This window comes from Tachysurus vachellii, chromosome 4, assembly GCF_030014155.1.
Source record: "Tachysurus vachellii isolate PV-2020 chromosome 4, HZAU_Pvac_v1, whole genome shotgun sequence".
In the NCBI taxonomy this organism is placed as follows: domain Eukaryota; kingdom Metazoa; phylum Chordata; class Actinopteri; order Siluriformes; family Bagridae; genus Tachysurus; species Tachysurus vachellii.
Genome location: NC_083463.1, coordinates 21,448,953 through 21,470,196, shown reverse-complemented (window position 1 = coordinate 21,470,196; position 21,244 = coordinate 21,448,953). Strand labels below are relative to the sequence as shown.

Here is a 21,244-nt window from a genome sequence, read left to right as displayed (position 1 = left end):
ACAGCAGTATTGTATTTTTATTCTCAACTAGCTAGAGGTTGCCACACAGAGTTAATAAATTATTTATGTCATATTCACTTAGAAGTGTTGATTTTGTAGCTTATTATGTGCAAATAATGTCATCTATTTAATGTGTCCTTTAATTTGTTAATGTATCTTTCAAAGTATTGGTCACCATGGGACATGATTATCTTATCTAAAGGCTTATCTAAGCTCTTTATTTCTCCCAGGGAGACAAGCAAGGATGAGTCATAGTCATAATCAACCAGTGACTAAGAAACACATTTTTCACAGCTCATATCTTTATTAAACATGTCTCGCTATTTTCATGTTCCTGCCTTCTTCGATCCAGGAACCAATGCCAAAATCCAATTGTAATATGTATTTTATAAATAAAGTCATTATTAATGACCTGCTCCTAGTTACATAAGAAACAGCAATAGGGCATTGCTGTTCTAAAAGAGATTAGAGACAATGAGCCCTGTTTATATTATAAAGTCCACGTTTATAAAGGAATATATTTCTATATTTAATATTTCCTTGTTTTGGTAAAAATGAACCCTCTAGGACCTAGGTGAAAGCAACTTGGAGGTAACTATTTGAACTTCTTGTGTTATGAGTAATCTCGTTGTGATTGATGTACATCTGTCTTAACCCATTTTATGTTTTGCGGGCATAATAGGAATTAATTTATCTGACATTTTCAGTCAGTATAAACAAATTTATTATTACAGTCAGGACACTTGTTTTTAAGTGTCAGACATTTTTACCTCTGTTGGGATGACCTTACCTGGGACGTTGCAGAAATAGGTTTAATATCATAATTTACTTTAAAGATTTCTGTAAATAAAAATATCTATTCTGGTATCAGATACAAAGAGTTAACTCTGATTTTGACCTGTAATAACTATCCTAACTTTCCTTAAGCCTGGCCTTGAACTGTACTGATGGAAAATAAATCCCCAATGCCATAGGCCCTGCACATGCATCTTATCACTACACAATTAAAAAAAGTGTTAATGAAATGTTAATGAAAGCCTTAAATATTTATCATATTTTTTAGCTTTTAAGTTAAAGGGTCTTTCATCTTATCCACAGGGGGTCAGTGTGGCTGTAGATTTAATTTCAGCCAATCAGGTGCAGACCATTGGTTTTGGTCTTCAAATTCTTAATTTTGCTGAAAAAAAACCTTGAGCCCTGCAAGGATAATATTGAAGACCCTTATTATGTCATTGGAATATGAAGTACTGACAGTGTGCTGTAAAGGACAGTAAAGGATTTTTCCCTCTCCTAAATGGATCTTTGTAAATTATACATATTGAATTCAAAAATTGTGATGGTGTAATTAAATTATTGACTTAGTATTAAATTAAAATGCTTAAATTGCATTATAACGGTTAATAAATAACTATATTATATAATTTTGCCTGGTAAATGAATCTGGTCAGGAGCGAAAGCAGATCAACAGCAAAACTGACAACAATTTACGGTAGATAAAGACTAGCCTGAGACAGTAGTATCTAGTCTGTCCTACGTGTAGCAAAGCCTCTTACAAATAAAGTAAATTTATCAAACTTTGAGATTTGAGTCATTTATTTGACCTGAAATACCTTAAGTTCTCAGGGAGGTAGGGATGCAGCAAGATCTTAATTCTGTTTCCCTTAATCCTAGTCTACTCTTCTACTTCACACATGTAACTACACAAGCACACTTGTCATCCAAGGACCCTGTTTTGGCTTCCAAGCTCATTGCTATGGCAACCTTGCTTTGACTCTGAATACGTAGGAAGGTAAAAGCAAAGCTTTACAGATTCTTATGGCTTTCCCCCCTCAAATATCTGAGGAACTTCCTCATCTGGAAACTTAGCACCTTTTTAGAAAATCAAATCCAATCCAAAAAACAATAATACCGGTTAACCTATGGCCACACTTTAAAAAGTGCTCCCATTAAAACCATGTAGAAATGACCTGTTAAAGAAAAATTTTATTATTTCTAAGGCTTAGATTTATGTTGTTGAAGGACTGTAATGGCTGAGGCTTTCACTGCTTCACCTGGAGAAGTATGGATACTAGAACTAAGAAGCTGGAACCATGATGCATTGAGGTGGAACTATAGGAGCAACCATGAAATATTTATAGACTACAGGGAGGGCAGCTACATCTTTTCACATATAATGCAGGCGTTTTGTTATTGAAAATTCAGTGAATGTGTGACAGAACCTCACAGGGTGATGTAATTTGGATATCCACATAAAAGTTACTGACAGAATATTCAGCAGAGATAAATGCACAGCTCTGTATAATATAGGCACTTTGTCAGCTAATGTAAGCCATTTCAGCTGGCAAAATATTCTGCAGTGTTCATTAGTAGGCCTAAATTAATAAAGATTCTATGAGTTCAAGACTACAGTACTACTGACTACTGACATTTTGCATAGTTGTGTATGCCATTAGCTGTTTTGTTTATGGTCATATGTAACAGTTTTCTCCTGATTAGAAAACTCTACATGATTTGTCAGTATAGCATCTTGTTTGTCTCTATGCATTAAATAGATCAATGTTTTCTATTTTCTATTAATCTTTTGCTGCTAGCTACAATGTGAAGCACATCATATGATCTGGTCACCTGACTATAACACTTATGTGCTTGTTGAACAGTCAATTCCAGATTTAGTGAACATTTCAGTCATATAAATTTCCACTCTTCTGGGAAGGATTTCCATTAGATTTTTGGGGATTTGTGCTCATTCAGCCGCAGGAACATTATTGAGGTCAGTGTTGCAGTTCATCCTAAAGGTGTTCATATGGGGTTGAGGTCAGGGCTCTGTGCAGGACACTCAAGTTTTTCTCCTCAAACCTAAACAAAGCATGTCTTCATGGAGCTCACTTCTTGCACAGGGGCAGTGTCATGCATGTTTACGTCTCTTAGTTCCAGTGCAGAAAAATCTTAATGCTACACATAGGTATAATGGTCAAAAGTCCACATGCTATAAATGCATGTGGACTTTTGACCATATACACACACAAAACGTATTATTATTATTATTATTATTATTATTATTATTATTATTATTATTATTATTATTATTATTATACTGCAGTGCTTTACATGTTAATTTAACTCTTACTTTGGTTCATTTAGCAGCTACAGATATTCCTGCAAGGTTGCTCAATACAACAAACTCTGAATAAAAACTAACTTTATTAAGGTTTTTCATTTGTGTTGTACAGCATGTAACACTCACTATAATAGATAATGCGCCAATATTCATTGCGCTGGACATAACTGGGGCATCTGTGTTGTGGTAACCATGGCAACGCACGCTTGTCACCCACAGTGGCTAGGTGTTAAGGGTATTATGTACTCAATGTCTGTGTGACAACTAACACACACACACACACACACACACACACACACATACACACACTAATAAGAAGCAGAAAGATTATTCTGTCGTGATCCTGTGTACACTGCATTCACCATTAAATGGACTGTGCCATGATTCTAAAATGTGCCATTTGCATTAAGAATCAGTTGCTTTCTCTAAACATATGGACTAAAGTGTCATATGAAAAAATTTACAAAAAGAAAAATAAGGCTCCCAAGTGGTGCGATAGAGAATCACAGAGACAATCACAGCAAAACCAGCCAATAATGGGCATTGTGTATATATCGATATTGACACTGGAGGGGAGAGTACATTAATCGGATGCAATGGAAACCTTTTTTTGAATAAGATACTGAACTTTGGTTACTTTCTCTAAGCAGTAAGTGAGCTGTAAGTGTTGCAGATTCTTGGTCAGTCAGTCCTTCAATCCTTGACCACCTTTTCTTTAATGGTGATCTCATCAAATTACCACTGCCATTATTTTACTCAAAATAGGGAACTAAAATTCCGGAGAAGGAGATGGAGAAAATCCCTTTAGGAGAAGGAGAAGATGAGGAAGAGGATGAAGAAGAATGGATTTTGTCATATACACTGAAAAAAGATTCATAGTTCAAGCCCCAGCACTGCCAAGCTGGCGATGTTGTGCAAGGCCCTACCATTTATGCCCCAGGGTTTCTGTATCATGACATGTGAAGAAAAGAATACCTTGTGCTGTAATTTATGTGACGAATAAAAGCAAATGTGGCTTAAACCAAATATACTGTGGAAAATGCACTGATTAAAATTATGTGTATGCATGCAGCAATATCAATATACTAATCTTCTATTAGGTTTTTATTACGGTGCATGCCATTTTATCATTCAATATTCCCCTATGTAAATATTGATTGAAGCTAAGCTTCCTCTCTGTTGGTCAGAATAAATGGGCCAAAGAATCATTTCAGTCGCTCTCCACAATGTATTTAACAAAGACTATAAGGAAGAAAAGAATACATTAGAGGATGCAAACTAATAATAAACCAATAGAACACAAAGGCTTCATTACAATTATTTATTACATTAAAGACTAAAGGCATTAAAGACTATGGACACATGAGGTATAGGTTTACCTGAATCAGTCTGATAAATATGCAAAATAATGGCTCCTGATGGAACTGGTTTGCTTGATAGATGAATACTGTAGTGATCAAAAGCATATTAACCACTTAAATTCAATCAAATACCTTGTTGTCCCTTAAACATACTATTAAAATTATCACAAATATTTCCTTGCCCTTTTGTTTGTTTGCTACATCAGTTGAAATAAAGCCATTAAACCTGCACTTGGACCCATCAGCCCATTCCTAACCCTTCTCTGAAAAAAGAAATACAGTTGTAGGGGTCTGCATTGAAATCTTATGGCTCTAGATGAAAATACCTATGTTACCATGCAAGGAGTTTGTATAAAGCTTCTAATTGCTTTGGTTCACCCAACACTTTAATCTTACAGTTAATAATTCATGTATTGAAAACAGTCAGTATATCAAATATAGTTCATTGTCTATTTGCATATATATATAAACCACTTTGTAGCAATAGACTACACTTTGATGCCTTTGTGTTAAATGCAGCGGTTAATAACACAAATACACCCAGTCATATTGCACTAGTCATCTTACCATGAGAACTTTCTTTATCTCTCTCCATTATATTAAATTGATTCATAAAAAGCATGTGATAGACACAGTTTGTTCTCACTGAGCTTTGGCATTTTAGTTATTAAAAGATTTTTTGTCCTCTCTCAGTTCTATGCTGTTATGATGCTGGCAAAAGACTAGACAATCGTTGTCAAGGAAACCAAGCAGAGCCCATAATGGCAGTCACCTCAATCGCTTCAAGTCAATTATGCTGTGAATTATGCGAGGTCTATCCATACCATACTTAGAAAAATGGATCATTTTATCCTTTGCTCTAACAGAACCTCAAAGCATTACCACTTCATAAATATGTTTTGCCATATCAGGTAAATTTAATTTCTGTTAAGAATACAAGTAGTTCATAATTCGTATATGCTTATTATTTATGAGTATACACACTCATTGTATACAGTGTTAAACTAGGTTTCATAGTCATTATTATCATAATCGGCAACATCCTGAGCGTTTTTTGGCTTAATATCGTTGGACTGAGGCCACTGCTTCTGAGCATTTGGTGTTGAATATTTGTGTTGGTGTGACTGGAGAGTGAGGACTGAAAATGAAGAGTGCTAATATGACACTGATGGAACATGTCTTCTCTGCAGGCTGATGTACCCATCTGTACTGTTCCAATAAAGTAAATGACAGTTCAGCTGATTGACTTACAAATAAGCCTTAATTAAAATTATGAGGGAAGAAAGGAAAAGAGAAAAAGACACAGAGATTATATAACCTCTGCTCCTGTATGTTGCTGGGTTTTGGAGCATGCTTGTGGATATCCCACAGTGTAGAGTATTGACTGTCGAAAGAAATGCCCTCATCTGAGGTAATGCACATGAGAGCAGCCTTTAGGGCAAAAAAAAATTGGGGAGTCTATAAAATCACAGAAAAACTTCCAGTACCAGTTGTTTTACTGATAGTGTAAAGACACTTGTAAACAGCTGTTCAGTAAATATACTATAGAATTGATTTTAGTGAATACACTATACAATTTTGTTCTTTCGAGCAGCACAAAACATAATGATTTGTGAAAACAGCATAAAATACAAGCAATGTGTCTTTCAAGCCACAATAATATTGTTAGAGTAGACAAATACAGAGAGTAAAAACATGATTAGATTTTAGATATTAGAACCATTTCAATGTAACTGCCATATGAAGCTCCTGTAAAAACCAAATTCAACAGATTTTTTGTACAGACAGTACTTTTTCAAAAGGATGCTGATTTAATTACGTGTTCTATTTTTGAGCAAGTCTCTGTCGCAGTTATTCTGTTAAATGTCTTTTGTTGATGTAGTGTGTCTGTGTTTACCCTGTGGCCATGATTTTTTAAGACTGCCATTTTTAATACTGCTTTTTTAACTATAAGCCATCTTAATGTCCCAGTGGTACTTTGAAACCTGCATATCAAAGTTCCTATTCTTTTGTCTTCTTTATGGCTGGCATTATAGTAGGCTTAGAGTTGGCATTAAAATGAATAAGAACAGCTTCTTCTGCAAAAACATGGATGTTGCCTCTTGCCTCCTATACTGGACATATCGCAAATTTTTAATAGTTTGTTCATGAAAACCACAAATAAAAGTGGAGACAAGTAAACCCACCATACACTATATCAACTCTATGTTCAAAAAAACAAAAAATATAAATACCTGAAATTTGTATTCATGTAGGATGCATTATCTTTTCAAGCCCAATAATGAATTTAGTTGCACTCCTACTCTCAACTGAATCAGGGGGATCCTATGTGAACATTCCTCCATTTTTACCTTGACAGCTTCCTCTTAATACTGGTGATCACCACAACAGGAGCTGGGCTATGATAGAAGATGAGAACAGTTACCAGTAGCTACCAGTTTCAGTCATTTCACCACAAAAAAATTTAACTCACAAAGGGAAATTCTAAATTGTCTGAGAAGTAGCTAATACCCTTGGCAAGTGCGGATGGCAAGAGCAAAGCAGAAGTAGTGATCTTACTCGGACCTAGCGACTACCACATTTTAATACATATTTGTACTATATTTTTGATTATTAGTGACCAGTTCTGTACTCAGAGATGTACAACATATACAGACCAAAATAATCTAGATGCGTTATTTTTTTCGTTTTGTTCCTCACACATAAAATTTCTTCCCTTAAAATGACGATTTGTTTGTCAAGGATATTTGCATTCAACAAGTAGATTTTTTTTTTTTTTTTTTTTTTTGGAGACTCTTGTCATCTCTGATCTTTTGATACATCAGTTGATAAGAATGTTGGGAAGCAATCGGGTTCATGGACATATTATCCAGACAGCCAAAAAGCCTAACGCATCAAAGATCCTTATTCTATACACCAGCATTGACTGAGCATTTAACGATTAACTTATTATAGAATGGTTGGGGGGTAACATGCAAAGGTATATTGATTTTAAAATTGGATATTGTTTGTTTTATTTAAAACTGACAAAATACTCTTTAGATTTAGGTAGTGGTATATGGAGCTTGGAGTTTTGCTTATTTATTTTGGCAATGTTTTAAAACATATAGATTGAAATGATGGGTTCCAAATTTCAAAACGTTAACGCTTCCATATAAGATGTTTCAATGTAATTAGCACAATAAGTTGTTAGTTCTTTAGTAAACGTGTGCAAAATGCAATTGGTTTTGGTCTATTAAATGTCCCCTTCACAACCATTCAAAATGTTACATTTTTTAAGTATTAGTGTTGTATTCACTATAATTCTTGCATTCTCATTCTCTCTGGTACTCTCTCATACACAGTCTTACTTTCTATTCTTGCTTTCTCCTCTGTCTCACACACAAATACAGGCGCACACTCATCCACACACACACACACAAACACAAATCCCTTCACATGGCTGTCTGTGGGGATGGTGTCGATAGTGAAACAAGTTTGGTACGCATCATCAAAGTCCACCCACAGTGTTCCTATCCTGCACAGGTGGCCAGTGCCTATTAGACTCACACAACTAGCTGAATCACACATACACAAACACACACAAGCAGAGTATATCATCAACTATACAGACTGCAGAGATATAAATATTTCTGAAATCTATATAGATTATGAAGTCATTATTGCTCCTCATAAAGGATTTTTATCCCATAAGTGACTTTTAAAACTGATAAGTTAAATAGGATTTATTAGTTAAACATGATTTCAACTTAATTGAGAATTCTGTATGTTATCTGCTTAATAAAGTTTAACAAAAAAAGACAAGGTTCAGGACTTCGGAGACAAGAAAAGAAGTTGTTGCTAGACCTACAAAGTAACCAGCCGACAAAAGAAAAATCCATTTAAGCTATCTATCAAACAACTGTTATGTGTTCCATCCAAAATAAAAGCATATACAGTATAAGCTCCTGTGTGGGTTTCTTCACAGGTTTGCTTATCTGGCTTTGGTCAGCCAGTGGGCTTGTCCAATATGGCAGGCAGAAATAAGATTTCAAATATGCTGGAAATACTATATGGCCTAAAGATTGTGGACACCTAATCATCACAATCATATACAGTTGTGCTCAAAAGTTTGCGTACGATTTTTTAAAGAAAACAGGAGTGAGAAGGCAAAACAAATTTTTTTTTATTTCTTAAAAGACTCTAGAGAAAATAAAGAAATAATCCTGTTCAAAAGTTTGTATACATTTAGTTCTTAAAGTTTTTAAATCCTCTTTAGCTTCAATGATGACATGCATTTTTTTTTTTGTAAAAATTGTGCATGAGGTCTAAGATTCTCTCAGATTGTGTAGCTGCACATTCTTCTTGGCAAAATGCCTGCACTTCCTTTATGCAATTTTTGGTTGCATTGCACAAACTAAAAAATTCCACTACCAAATGACTGCTCCAGAAGCTGTGAGGCTTGCCTTGGTGCTGTCTGGCGTACTGAAGAAATGCCTTTTTATGGCATGGGCACAGTAACAGCTTTCTCCTGGGACCTTGACCATGCAGGTCATCTGTGTTCAAGTACCTTCTTATCATGCTCCTTGAAACAACAACACCACTTTTTTTGTTGTGCGTCCCGAAGAATTCTGGCAGTAGTGGGTGAAATCTTTCTTGGTCTACCTGAATGTGGTTTAGATTCAACAGAACCTCTTATTTTCCACCTCTTCATCAGAGTACTGACTGGCATTTTCAAGTGTTCATATATATTTTTATATCCTTTTTACTGCTTTATAAAGTTCAACTATCATATGATGCAGGTCAGTAGGCAGTTCTTTTGTCTTCCTCCATGGTGCAGTATGGAGCCGTCAGTGCATCACCTCATGAGCTGAGAAACTCACTGACTATTTATGCACGGACGCTAATTACAATTACAATGTAACCAGACATTCAAGGACATGTAAACTTTTGATCAGGGTTGTTTAGGTGATTCCAGTTATCATTAAGTTTTAAAAAGGAGTCACACAACTATGTGATAATGACTTCACATGACCACTATCCTTAAATAAGGAAAAAATCTTTCATTATCAGCCATATTTTCCAAATGAATGGCAATGTTTAACAATTTCTTTCAGGGTATGAAAACTTTTCAGTACAACTGTACTCTTGTTGAACGTATCATTTGAGATTTATTCCCCCTTTGCTGTTGTAATAATGTCCACTATTTCCACTAAAGTTTGTAGTGTGTCTGTGGGGATTTGTGCTTTCAGCCACAGAGCTCAGGCTCTGATATTAGGAAGCCTTAGATGCAGTCTTTATTCCAGTTCATCTGAGAAGTGTTTATGAAGGTCACTCGAGTTCTTCTAACCCATCAGCTTTGGCAAACCATGTCTTCATGGACCTTGCTTTGTGCACACTTACAGTTATAAAAGAAGTTATGAAGCTACATTATACAAACATCTGCAATTTGTGAGACAGTTTGGGGAAGAACCACAAACGGATGCGATGGTAAGGTGTCCACAGTCATTTGGACATAAAGTGAATCTGCAATTCCATATGACTCACTTTAAATCAAACAAAACAGAATTTTGATTTACTATAAAGGCTTTCTGCAGTGACTAGCAGCAGTGCAAGGACATGTTTCAGAGCTTTTTCTCCTGCACAGATTCAATAAACATGAAACTGCATTTTTTTTTTCTTTTAATCTTTAACCCTTTTAAACCCTTAACCTTGAAATAAAGAACACACATATTTCTATTTCCAGAGTAGGATCTGCACACTGATAATAACAAATAACAAATGAGCCAGCAGCTCATGGTATATGTCCATTTACAGTTTGTCTTGTTTGAAGGCATGGTATAATGTTCCATTTACAATGTTTGTGATAATTACAGCAGACAGGGACATAGCTGAGAAAAACAATCAATGGCTCATGTGAATGTGGGGGATTTAGTGCAACTGCTAAAATTCTAATTATAGACTTTCTATACTGTTCCTCTAGCAGGCGGACTGCCTGTAGTACAGAGATGTCACCTTTTCTAATTTTAGATTAGAAAAATCAAAACAGGCAGGTTTTAACATGAGAGTATATCCTGTGAGAGAGTTTGAATTGAATTATCTGGTAGAATCATATTACTGAAAAATAACACTTTAGTAGGTGTATAACCGTGTGCATCATATGAACGTGCAAGTCACATAGTAGGAATCGGCCACCTTGTAATAATGCATCTAATGCAATTGCACCAGAGGTTCCAATCTGTTTAATCCAGTGAGTTTAAATATATAAAGAGCAGTCTGACCAAAAGCTCTAGATCACAATGACTGACATGGATAATAGATGATATGGTTACATAGCTATGTTATAAAAGTCAAAAGGTACTGCCCAATGCCATATAACCAAATTTGGGGCTATTTTATGTGAAAATGTTAAATTTATCTATTAATATTTACATAATAAAATAAATTAATTATTCATTTCTTTAACATAAATGAAACATCTGTTCGTAGCACATTTTGGTTTTATTTCTTTTAGTCAGTCAAAAATGCACATTGCTTTGTGTATTGTTTTGTATTTTTTGTTTGCACTGTCTTTTGTCCTGCACTGTCTTGTATGTCTTGTCCTGCACTGTTTACACCAGGTTGCACAGATGCACTTTATGTATCTAGGACTAACTTACTACTAAGTCCTTATAGCTCTGTCTTTGTTTTATCTAGCACCAGGATCCTGGAGAAACGTTGTCTCATTTCACTGTGTACTGCAACAGCTATATATGGTTGAAATGACAATAAAAGCTTCTTGATTTGACTTTCTGTTTATAATTCAGAAATTAAAAAATAGTCGCTCAGATGAATGGTGAAATGTCTTTAGTATAAGTCATACAGTAGTTTGGAATGGTGGAAACGGCTTTCCTCATTTGCAGGGGTTATGGGTGCAGAAGGCTGAAAACAGGGAAAATATCTTTAATCTTAATAATATTAATTAATAATGTAGATATTAATCATCTTAATATCTACATTAACCACAAAAATATAAAATAGTATAGTATTCTGTACTAACACAAGGGAGGGAGAGAGACAGAGAGAGAGAGAGAGAGAGAGAGAGAGAGAGAGAGAGAGAGAGAGAGAGAGAGAGAGAGAGAGAGAGAGAGAGAGAGAGAGAGAGAGAGAGAGAGAGAGAGAGAGATACATAGAGAGAGAGACAGACAGACAGAGAGCCAGAGTAACAGAGAGAGAGAGAGAGAGAGAGAGAGAGAGAGAGAGAGAGAGAGAGAGGCAGAGAGAGAGATACAGAGAGAGGTAGAGAGAGAGAGATACAGAGAGAGAGACAGAGAGAGAGAGATACAGAGAGAGAGAGAGACAGAGACAGAGAGAGAGAGAGAGAGAGAGAGAGAGATACAGAGAGAGAGAGAGATACAGAGAGAGAGATACAGAGAGAGAGAGAGAGAGAGAGAGAGAGAGAGAGATACAGAGAGAGAGAGAGAGAGAGAGAGAGAGAGAGATACAGAGAGAGAGAGAAAGAGAGAGAGACAGAGAGAGAGAGATACAGAGAGAGAGAGAGATACAGAAAGAGAGAGAGAGAGAGAGAGAGAGAGAGAAAGAGAGAGGGACCTGCGCTCAGCTCTCAGTGGAAGTTGAACTCGAATCTAGTTCGGAATATTTTGTTCATTTTCCCTTCAATAAGCTGACTGTAATAAACAGAGGTCGCCCAGCCGATCACAGCACAACACATACAGCCTTTCAGATAAATCGGTAAGTCGTGTAATTATGTGTCATCTGTTAAACTGAGCTATTTATTCTTTTATCTGAGGAAACCGGAGTTAAATATCCACGCGCGCACCAGCCTGAGCTCGCGCGTGTAACAGTGACGCACCACAGAGCACTAGTGCCATTTCTATTAGTATTGTCTATTTATTCTTCATTTTAATGCGCTAAAGTTATATAACGTTCTATAGCACGTTCATCGGAAAAAGAAACTTCTTATGCCACGGTATGTGTACATCAGATATGTGCAGCCTACGTTAGCTTAAGACATCTGAGGATTATAACAAACAATGACAGAGAGACAAATGAGTGTCTGGTGTTTGATGAGCTCAGAAAATGGAAACATGTACTTTATTTAGCACAAAGGTGGTGTCCTGTACTGAAAGACGTGTAGCCTTTAATATGTGAATTATTATATGCATGCATGCATTTATAGAGGCCACCTGTTATGCAAAGAAAGTGAGTTTTCTGGAGTTTGCATCGTTTTAGATAAGAAAGTCTTCTTTTTTTGATTTTCTTATCTTATTTTATTTGTTTTTTTATTTGTTTCATAAAGTAAATGCAACTGTGTTGCTGTCAAGAAACTGTTTGGTTTGGGGGTATTTATTTATTTGTTTGTTTGTTTGTTTATTATTATTATTATTATTATTATTATTAGTTTTGAATTTCTAGAGAAAAAAAAACTTTTCCAAATACATGTTTGATATAAAAGTATCTAAATAAAATAAAATGTTATGAACTGTGCAACATCACGTAATTATATTTTTTTATATATTTGTATTGTTTAATTAATAGATGACCACAGAAGTAAAATAAGTGAATAAACAGTATTATACATCTTTGTTAAGAAGGTAGGAAGAAGGTTGTGTGAAGTGTGAGGGATTTGTCTATGAGTGAATTTAGAGAAAGCCTCCAAACTTTGCTTGAATATAGTTTGATTACTTTTGGTTCATTATTTTAGCAAAAACTAATTCGATTTTTTTCGATAAGTTATTTGATTTTATTTATTTTTTTTAATCTTTGGATTTATGGAGACCCAGAAAATAGGTTGTAATCAGAAACATTTTATGGTTCAATATGTGTTCAATATGGTGGTAGGAAAACCTGTAAACTGTAGACTGGATTAAAACAGAAAGATTAATACTACAGTAGTTTGTAAATGATCCAGGTATTGCTAGTCAAATTAGACATGTTTTCTCATCACAGTGTGGGTTTGTAAAGTCTATTTATTTATTAATGCTTTGTAACTTTACATTAAAGCAGAAAGGCATTGAATGGCCGTTGTTTACATGGACATATAAACTGTACCATATACAGTTTTATTAAATCAATGTGCCTTTTAAAGGACTTCTGCAGGTCTTCACTTTGTCGATGTTACCAAGCACCCAGAGATGGTCCCCTCCTCATGATGCCCATGAATGTTGGCTGTAACCATAGTGACAGTATTCAAACGTAGTCGTGCTTGATCCGTTGTTGTCCACAACCTTCTTTATTTATTTTGTTAAATCTTTCATCTACACTGTTGCGTGTTTCTAATCGCTCCACTGAGATATGAGGTCTAAAACTTTGAAACAGATATATTCAATTCAATTCAGTTTTATTGGTATAGCGCTTTCAACAATGGACATTGTCTCAAAGCAGCTTTACAGAACATAAGAAATATTGTACAAAAAGTTCAAGATTAATATTATACAAAAGTTCAAGTATTATACTTATATTTAAATGTATTTGCATTGATCCCTAATTAGCAAGCCTGAGTCGACTGTAGCAAAGAAAATCTCCCTTAGATAGAAGAGGAAGAAACCTTGAAAGGAAGCAGTCTTAAAAGGGAACCCAATCTCATTTGGGTGACACTGGAGGTGTGATTATAAATGGTTATAAACACCGGAGGGTGTCAATTATCATAAACTCCAGAATGAATGAATATGAATAATGCCCTTTCTACAATCATATACAGTCCTACAATAGTGTATTGATTAGTAGGTCGTTGCCCGCAAATAACGCATGCAGTTGGCATCTTCTCTTCAAATGTCCAGATCCTTTTGAAACAGGGTGCTGATGCAACAATTCATTCATCTTCAGATATTGGGTTATCCTGGTCAGTGCTGGTGTGGATCACAGGAACAGCGATACACCCTGTATGTGATGCCATTCCAATGGGTGTATTTTGCAGGGAAACTTGCACACAGATTCACACTTAACCGCAATTTAGCATAACAAATCCACCTAACAGCATGTTTTTGGGAGGATGGAAAGGAAAGAAATCTGGGAACCTAAAGAAAACCTAAGTAAACTTGCATAGAAACTCCACACTGATAGTGACCCACAGACAGGTTTCTTTTTAGTGGGACAAATGTTCTTTAGACTCTAAAAAGGTTCTTTATTAAACCTTAAAGAACCATTTCCTGAAATGTTGTTTGGGAAAACAGAAATATATAATTCCTTATATGGAATCGCTGCAAATACCCCCTTTTTGGTTCTTCCTGGCATTAACACTACCTATAACACAAAGTTTAAAACATCATGCTCTAGATTTCTTTACAGAAACAAAAATATACTGTATTAAACATATTTAACAAAAAAAAATCACATCCCTTATGCTTATATAAGCATTAAAAGTAGTGGTTTAGTTCTTGTGGTTCTTTAGTGATTCCTATTTAGTTTAACTATTTTATGCTGTATATTGTATTATATAAAAGTCCATTTGTGTTATAAAGCTTTAAACGTATAAGGAGATAAGAATTCATCTCTGTGCTTACTCAAGCTTGCAAATTGTACTTTTTTTATACATTTTTTTATTTGATTGAAATTGAAAAGAATTTTGAATGGATACCAAGTATATCTTATATGAAGTTTAAATGTGGGCCTATGTCTCTCGGCTATATTCCCCTGTTCCACTATATTCCCCCGGAGGAGCTGGAGGAAGTGTCTGGGGAGAGGGAAGTCTGGGTGTCCCTGCTCAGACTGCTGCCCCTGCGACCCGGCCCCGGATAAGCGGTAGAAGATGGATAGATGGATGGATGGAAGTTTAAATGTGTGCGGTTGCCTCATGTCTCTATAGCATGAGACACAGTGAGTTGGTTTCAGTAATAACACATGTTCAAACATGTCTTATTGCTTAAACCTGTAGTGAAAGCACAAACAAAATATGCAGTTTTATTGAGTGATGTTAATATACAGCAATATAAGCATTTTGGTGTCTGAATCTGGCATATGGTAGCCTAGTGGTTAAGTTGTTGAGCTACCAATCGGAAGGTTGTGAGTTTGATCCCAGGTCCATCAAGCTGCCACTGTTAGGCCCCTGAGCAAGGCCCGTAACCCTCAATTGCTCAGCTGTATAAAAATGAGATAATGCAAGTTGCTCTGGATAAGGGTGTCTGCCAAATGATGTAATGTAAATAAATTGTAAATATTGTTCCACATTATTCATGAATTGCACCAGGTAAAAAATATATCACTGTGATTTTATACCTTTATGAAGGCAAAAAAAAGTGAATAAGAACATCAATCATGGGTAGGAAATAAATAAATGAAAATGAATCTGAAGCATTCAATTATATAAGGCCAGAAAAAAAAAACCTTTGGCAGTTACTACACTATCGACATTATACAGGATGATCCAGGATTTAAACTCTCATGTAGTAATTGAGCATTTCATGGTGAATGTCTGCAAAACCTGAAATTTATCAGTGTATTTGTGTGGCAATATGTGACAGACAATGTGTCTATGATGTACAGAACCATTTCTATCGTAAAATATATTGCAAAGATTAGCAGAGGGAAAATGATCAAGTGGATATCAGTATGTCAGAAACACATGTAACCACAGTCACCTTGTTTCCCACGCATTGGCTGAGAAACAGAAGAAAAATGTGTCTCCCTTTCCCAATGCCTGAATTTATCGGGATAGTTCCGTGAGGCAGGCAGCATCTTCTATCTCAGTCACTGGGTAAACGATAGTGAACACAGTTGTAAAATGGTACATCTAAAACCACTCAAAATGCACTGCCACTTTGTGCTACAATGTTTTGTTGTAAAAATTCAATAGATAGTAACCTATAGCCTTAATGATTTGCCTCTCGAATAAAGAAAGTGAGAAAAGAAGAGGGAAATCAGGACAATATTAATAGGATGTTATTGTTCTTTTTAACATTTATAAAATGTTTATACAATTTAAAATAACAGTTCTCTAGAAGATTTAATTGCTGCTTGAAAGACACATTTCAGAAAAAAGTTCTCAAAATTTATATTACTGCTATGTGATTTGATGATTAGACTCAAAAAACTGTCTATAATATAAGGGATAGATTTGAATTGTTATTGGATGAAATACACACGAGTATAGAGACATTCAAGCATTACTATGGGTAAAGAAATGAAAATGAATCTGAAGCATTAAAATACATATAGCCTGCCAGGAAAAGAAAAAAAAACACCATTGGCAGTTACTACACTATCAACATTATCCAGGATGAACTCGCATATAGTTATTGGCCATTTCACAGTGAATTATCAGTGTATTTGTGTGGCAATGTGCGGAGGAGAGTGTGTCTATGATGTACAGAACCGTTTCTATTGTAAAATATTTATATTAAAATAGATGAAATATAAGCTACTGTATGGTCTCAGCATAAGTGCATTAGTTGGCTGAGAAAAATATGGTTTGGAAATATGCATTAGAGTTAAAGGGCTTGTTTGTGTTTGAAACAGCCTTTATAATCTCTCGCCAACACCCCTTTACCCCCTCACAGTGTGCAATCAACAAGCTCCCAGAATAGCCGGATCATATCCCCGTGAGGAAAAAAAAGAGAAAAAAATAAAGAAAAGCTAGAATAAACTCTTGGCAAAGTTTTTCCATTTAGCTGAAATTAATGATGAACAGGTTTGTAAATACAAGCTTTGAATCCTTTGAACTGACTCCTTAGCATGACAGTTCAGATAGGTGCATTTTTATTCATTTCCCAAAAAAAAAAACAAAAAAATAAAAAAACAGAAAAGCAAAGGAACGCGACCATTCCCACGATGCGGATGAATAAATCATGCAAAGTTTGTTGAGCTATAACTTGACTTCATATACCATACAATTTAAATCAGAGCTGAAAAGCAGTTAAATGGCGAAGTGTGCTTGAAAGTGATTTCATGACAAACTTTGCTAAGTTAAGTCCTTAACTCTGTGTTGCTTTATGTAGCTCTGTGTCGTTTTATGTAGCTCTGTATTGTTTTATGTAGCACCCTGGTCCTGTTTCATTTCACTATGTACTGTCAGCAATATATGGTTGAAATGACAATAAAAGCTTGACTTACAGTAATACTAGTGCTAGTTAGAATGCTAGTTAGAATGATAACTCTCAAGCTGAATCATTATAGGTTCTGGGGTTCTAGCTTTGTGTACATGAATGAGAACAGGAGCAAAAGAATCTCATTCAGTATTAGCTACCTAACTCTTGGAGACCTATTCACAAATTTTGAAAAGTCTTGACTAATGCTCCTTGAAGATAAACTCTCAAAGCAGACACATTATGTAATATTTTTAGACATGCTAAACTTCAGTATATCGGGCTATTTACATAGTCATACATAATCATTTACCTTCCTGCAGCAGCACACTATAACTATTTTTATGTCATCTACATCTACTTTTTGACTGCCAAGAGATGTTATAAATGGAAAAATGCTTTAGTCCTCTATAAAATCTGGGTGTATTTTTTTTCTTCTAATTACCACAAATTTCATCAGAAGACAAATAGTACAAGCAAGATTTCTTATCCCTTTCAGTGAAAAAAACAAAACAATACTCAACATGACTGGAAAGCCTGCTCGACATACAATAGTAAAAGTCAGTTATGAAGAGTTCAATCCAGTGTGGTCTAGAAGTTTAAACTTGCAATTTTAGATATCTACAACCAATATGGATCATTTCGTTTAAAAAGCAAAACGTATTATAATGTTAGACTATAAAAATTTATGCTCACATCAGAATAAAGATATTTTGGCAATTTGGCATATAAAATGTAAATAGCATAAAACAAAGGACACTTTTTGCGCGTGTGTGTGTGTGTGTGTGTGTGTGCGTGTGTGTGTGGTAGTGTGTGGAGCTTGCATGTTCTTCTCGTGCTTCAGGGGTTTCCTCAGGTTTCCTCCTCAAGTCTATAGACATGTCGTAGGCTGGCTGGCATATCTGAATTGTCCAGTGTGTGAATGGCTGTGTAAATGTGTGGCCTGTAATAGGTTGGCACTCCATTATCCATGTTTCCTGTGACCCTGTGTAGGATAATCAGTACAGAATATGAATAGATGGATAATAATCAAAACTCCAGAGAAGTGAATGTTCTCCCCATGTCCAAGCATGATTCGTTCTGGTTCCATTCACTTGCATAGATAGATTGAATACTTACTAGATTTTGTGTTTGTGTTTTGTTTGTTGGGTCTGTGTGATATGTAGGTTGGTGTTATATACAGGGTATAATCCATCTTTGATCCAGTGCTTTTGGATTAGGCTACTAATCTGTTATAATCCTAATTTGGATAAACAGTGAAATGCAGGAATTTTCCATAAATTAAATGGACAGTCTCTTGAAAGCTGCAGTAATACCTGTAGCGTAGAGTCAAAACCCCACTATACCATTTACTGTTTCTTCCTAAAGCACAAGAGTCTGTTATTTTCACAATGGGAGGTAAAATAAATGATGTTAGTGCATCATTTTCGTGCAGAGGGACAGAACGGTATGATATTGTTTGTAGTCTTTAAAGCTCCAATTTCTAACACACACATACACATTAATAAGGTTTGTTTGTGCTTTATGCTTTTTTCTACTGACATCATGTCCCTTACAGAACAGTTTGTTTGTGGCAGAGGTAGTGCCATTTACTTAATTCCAGTCATTAACAGGATGATGATTCACCATTTTGCTAAATTGCCAAGAAGTGCCTACTGTTGAATAGCGCAGCTGAAAAAGAGCCATTTGCTTCTTATTAATCATTGTCTTGTCAGCAAGAAATGCTTTTTAAAATGGTTGCTTCTCTTCTGCTTCTTCATTATACATCTTCCTATGTTTCTGCCTTGATATTCCGATAATGATCATTATGTTAATAAAGAACTTTTGCTATAGGATTGTATGTAAATTGATCGCTGATCGCAAAACACTCATCATGTGTATTTCATCACATCATTCTTCTTGCATTTAAATCTATGTTAATCTGAATGAATTCACTTGGAATCAACTAGTGTCAGGAAAGATAGACGCAAATGCAGGTGAGCTTATTTCACAATTAGACAAATCCAAAAATATGTGAGGCAAGGGCAAGTTAAAAAAAAAATAGGCAGTTTAATTGCAAACAACAGTGTCACAAGGGCAAGGAAAAATACAGTGGTCAGAAAAACTAGGCAAAAGTGAAAAAACAAACAAACAAACTGGTAAACAGACTCAGATTATAAGGCTGGATAACGAAATGCAGTAAAACTTGAATCGACTTTTGGCAGAGATTGTCCATGTAGCTGTAATTAAAGTTGATGGACAATCCTGGACAGACTTAAGCCCTATTCGGACGGGATTAGTTTTACGTGGGGACGTGGAGTAATGCAATTTTACCTCAGGACGTCTGTAATATAAATTAGCCAATTCGCACGGGACAAGACATCTCAGTAAAACTAGCAGAAGTGGGAGGGGTAACTCGCTTTACGCATCACAGTAACCTCCTTGTCGTCAAGTGCGTATGACGTTGCTTCCTGTTATCACGTGCGCAAAAACAGACAACATGGCGCCTCCATGCTTGTAAAACGCGCCAAAAGCTACTTTTTAACAGGAAATGACCGAATTTTACCGTACATATTTACAGCAGGTCTATTCGGACGGGATTAGTATTACCTGAGGTAATTTTTCCGGACCTTTTTACAGAAGGTAAAAGTCGCCGTAATCTTTACTGACATTGTCCGTAATGATTACCGAGATGGCACATTCGGACGGGACTAAAATCACAGAGAAGCTCTGGTAATAATTACTTTACCCCCACGTCCCAACGTAAAACTAATCCCGTCCGAATAGGACTTTTGAAACACAAAGATCTGAATTGTTTGAATGGCTTTATGTGCATAAGATTAAAAGCAAAGGCACTTGAGCAAATACATTTGAATTGATTATGTTTGCATCTGTTCATAAATACTGTCTATATGTGTGCTGTTTAAATCTCTGTTACATTTACCTACAGATTATGAATCTTCTGTTTGATTCTTGCGGCTTTACTTGTGACTCAGGCTGGGCGGAGTGAGCAAACTACGAAATACAATTCGTCTGTTAAATCTCTGATAAAGCTTTAGGGAAACACTTGCAGAAATGGCTTGTGTGCAGCATACACTCTTCTTTAAGTTGTGTTATTCATATTGTTATTAATATTCGTTGTTATTAGGAAACTCTTGAATTCTTTTGGGTTTTCTTCTGGTCTGGTCACAGATTTGAAAATAACAATTAATTATATATGTTTAAGAATTCAGACACTTTAGTATTTTTTGGGACAAAGCCGTATTCCCAATGTATTTTTGTGTTTTGCAAAATGTTGCTGTTTGTAACTTTGTTTCTCCTGTTTTAATGAATCTCTGTCTATATCCTTCACCCTTATGCCTCTCCTAATGATGATTAATGAAAAAGTCTCTCTGTACTCAAATCTTCTCATACCATGACATTGCACATCCCATCTCTAATTCAAATGTTTTGCCATAGCTATTTATTCATCCTCTGTACCGCTTATCCTACACATGGACTAGGAGTTCCAGGAGACTCAAAGCACTAGGTGGGGGACACCCTATCAACCCATCACAGGACATTAATTCACACACTGGACTATTTAGAGATGCCAATAAGTTTACAATAAATGTTTTGGACTGGGGAGGAATCCAGAGTCTTGGAGAAAACCCCTGAAGCATGCAGATAAACTCCACACACACAGGGCAGAGCCAGCAATTGAACATACTAAGCTGTGAAGCCACTAAACCTTTGGTATTCTTGTATAAGAGGCACATACTGTACACTACCTCACACTCCTCTACCAA

The 21,244-nt window shown here is 35.6% G+C and overlaps 1 protein-coding gene across 1 annotated transcript in view; it reads left to right on the top strand.

Moving 5' to 3' along the window:
• Positions 1 to 12,005: 12,005 nt before the first annotated feature.
• Positions 12,006 to 21,244, top strand: part of camkva (CaM kinase-like vesicle-associated a) — a 30,168-nt gene continuing 20,929 nt past the window's right edge. The window contains exon 1 of the mRNA XM_060868332.1: positions 12,006 to 12,189. The gene's annotated coding sequence lies outside the window, so the exon portion shown is untranslated. The remainder of the gene's footprint in view (positions 12,190 to 21,244) is intronic.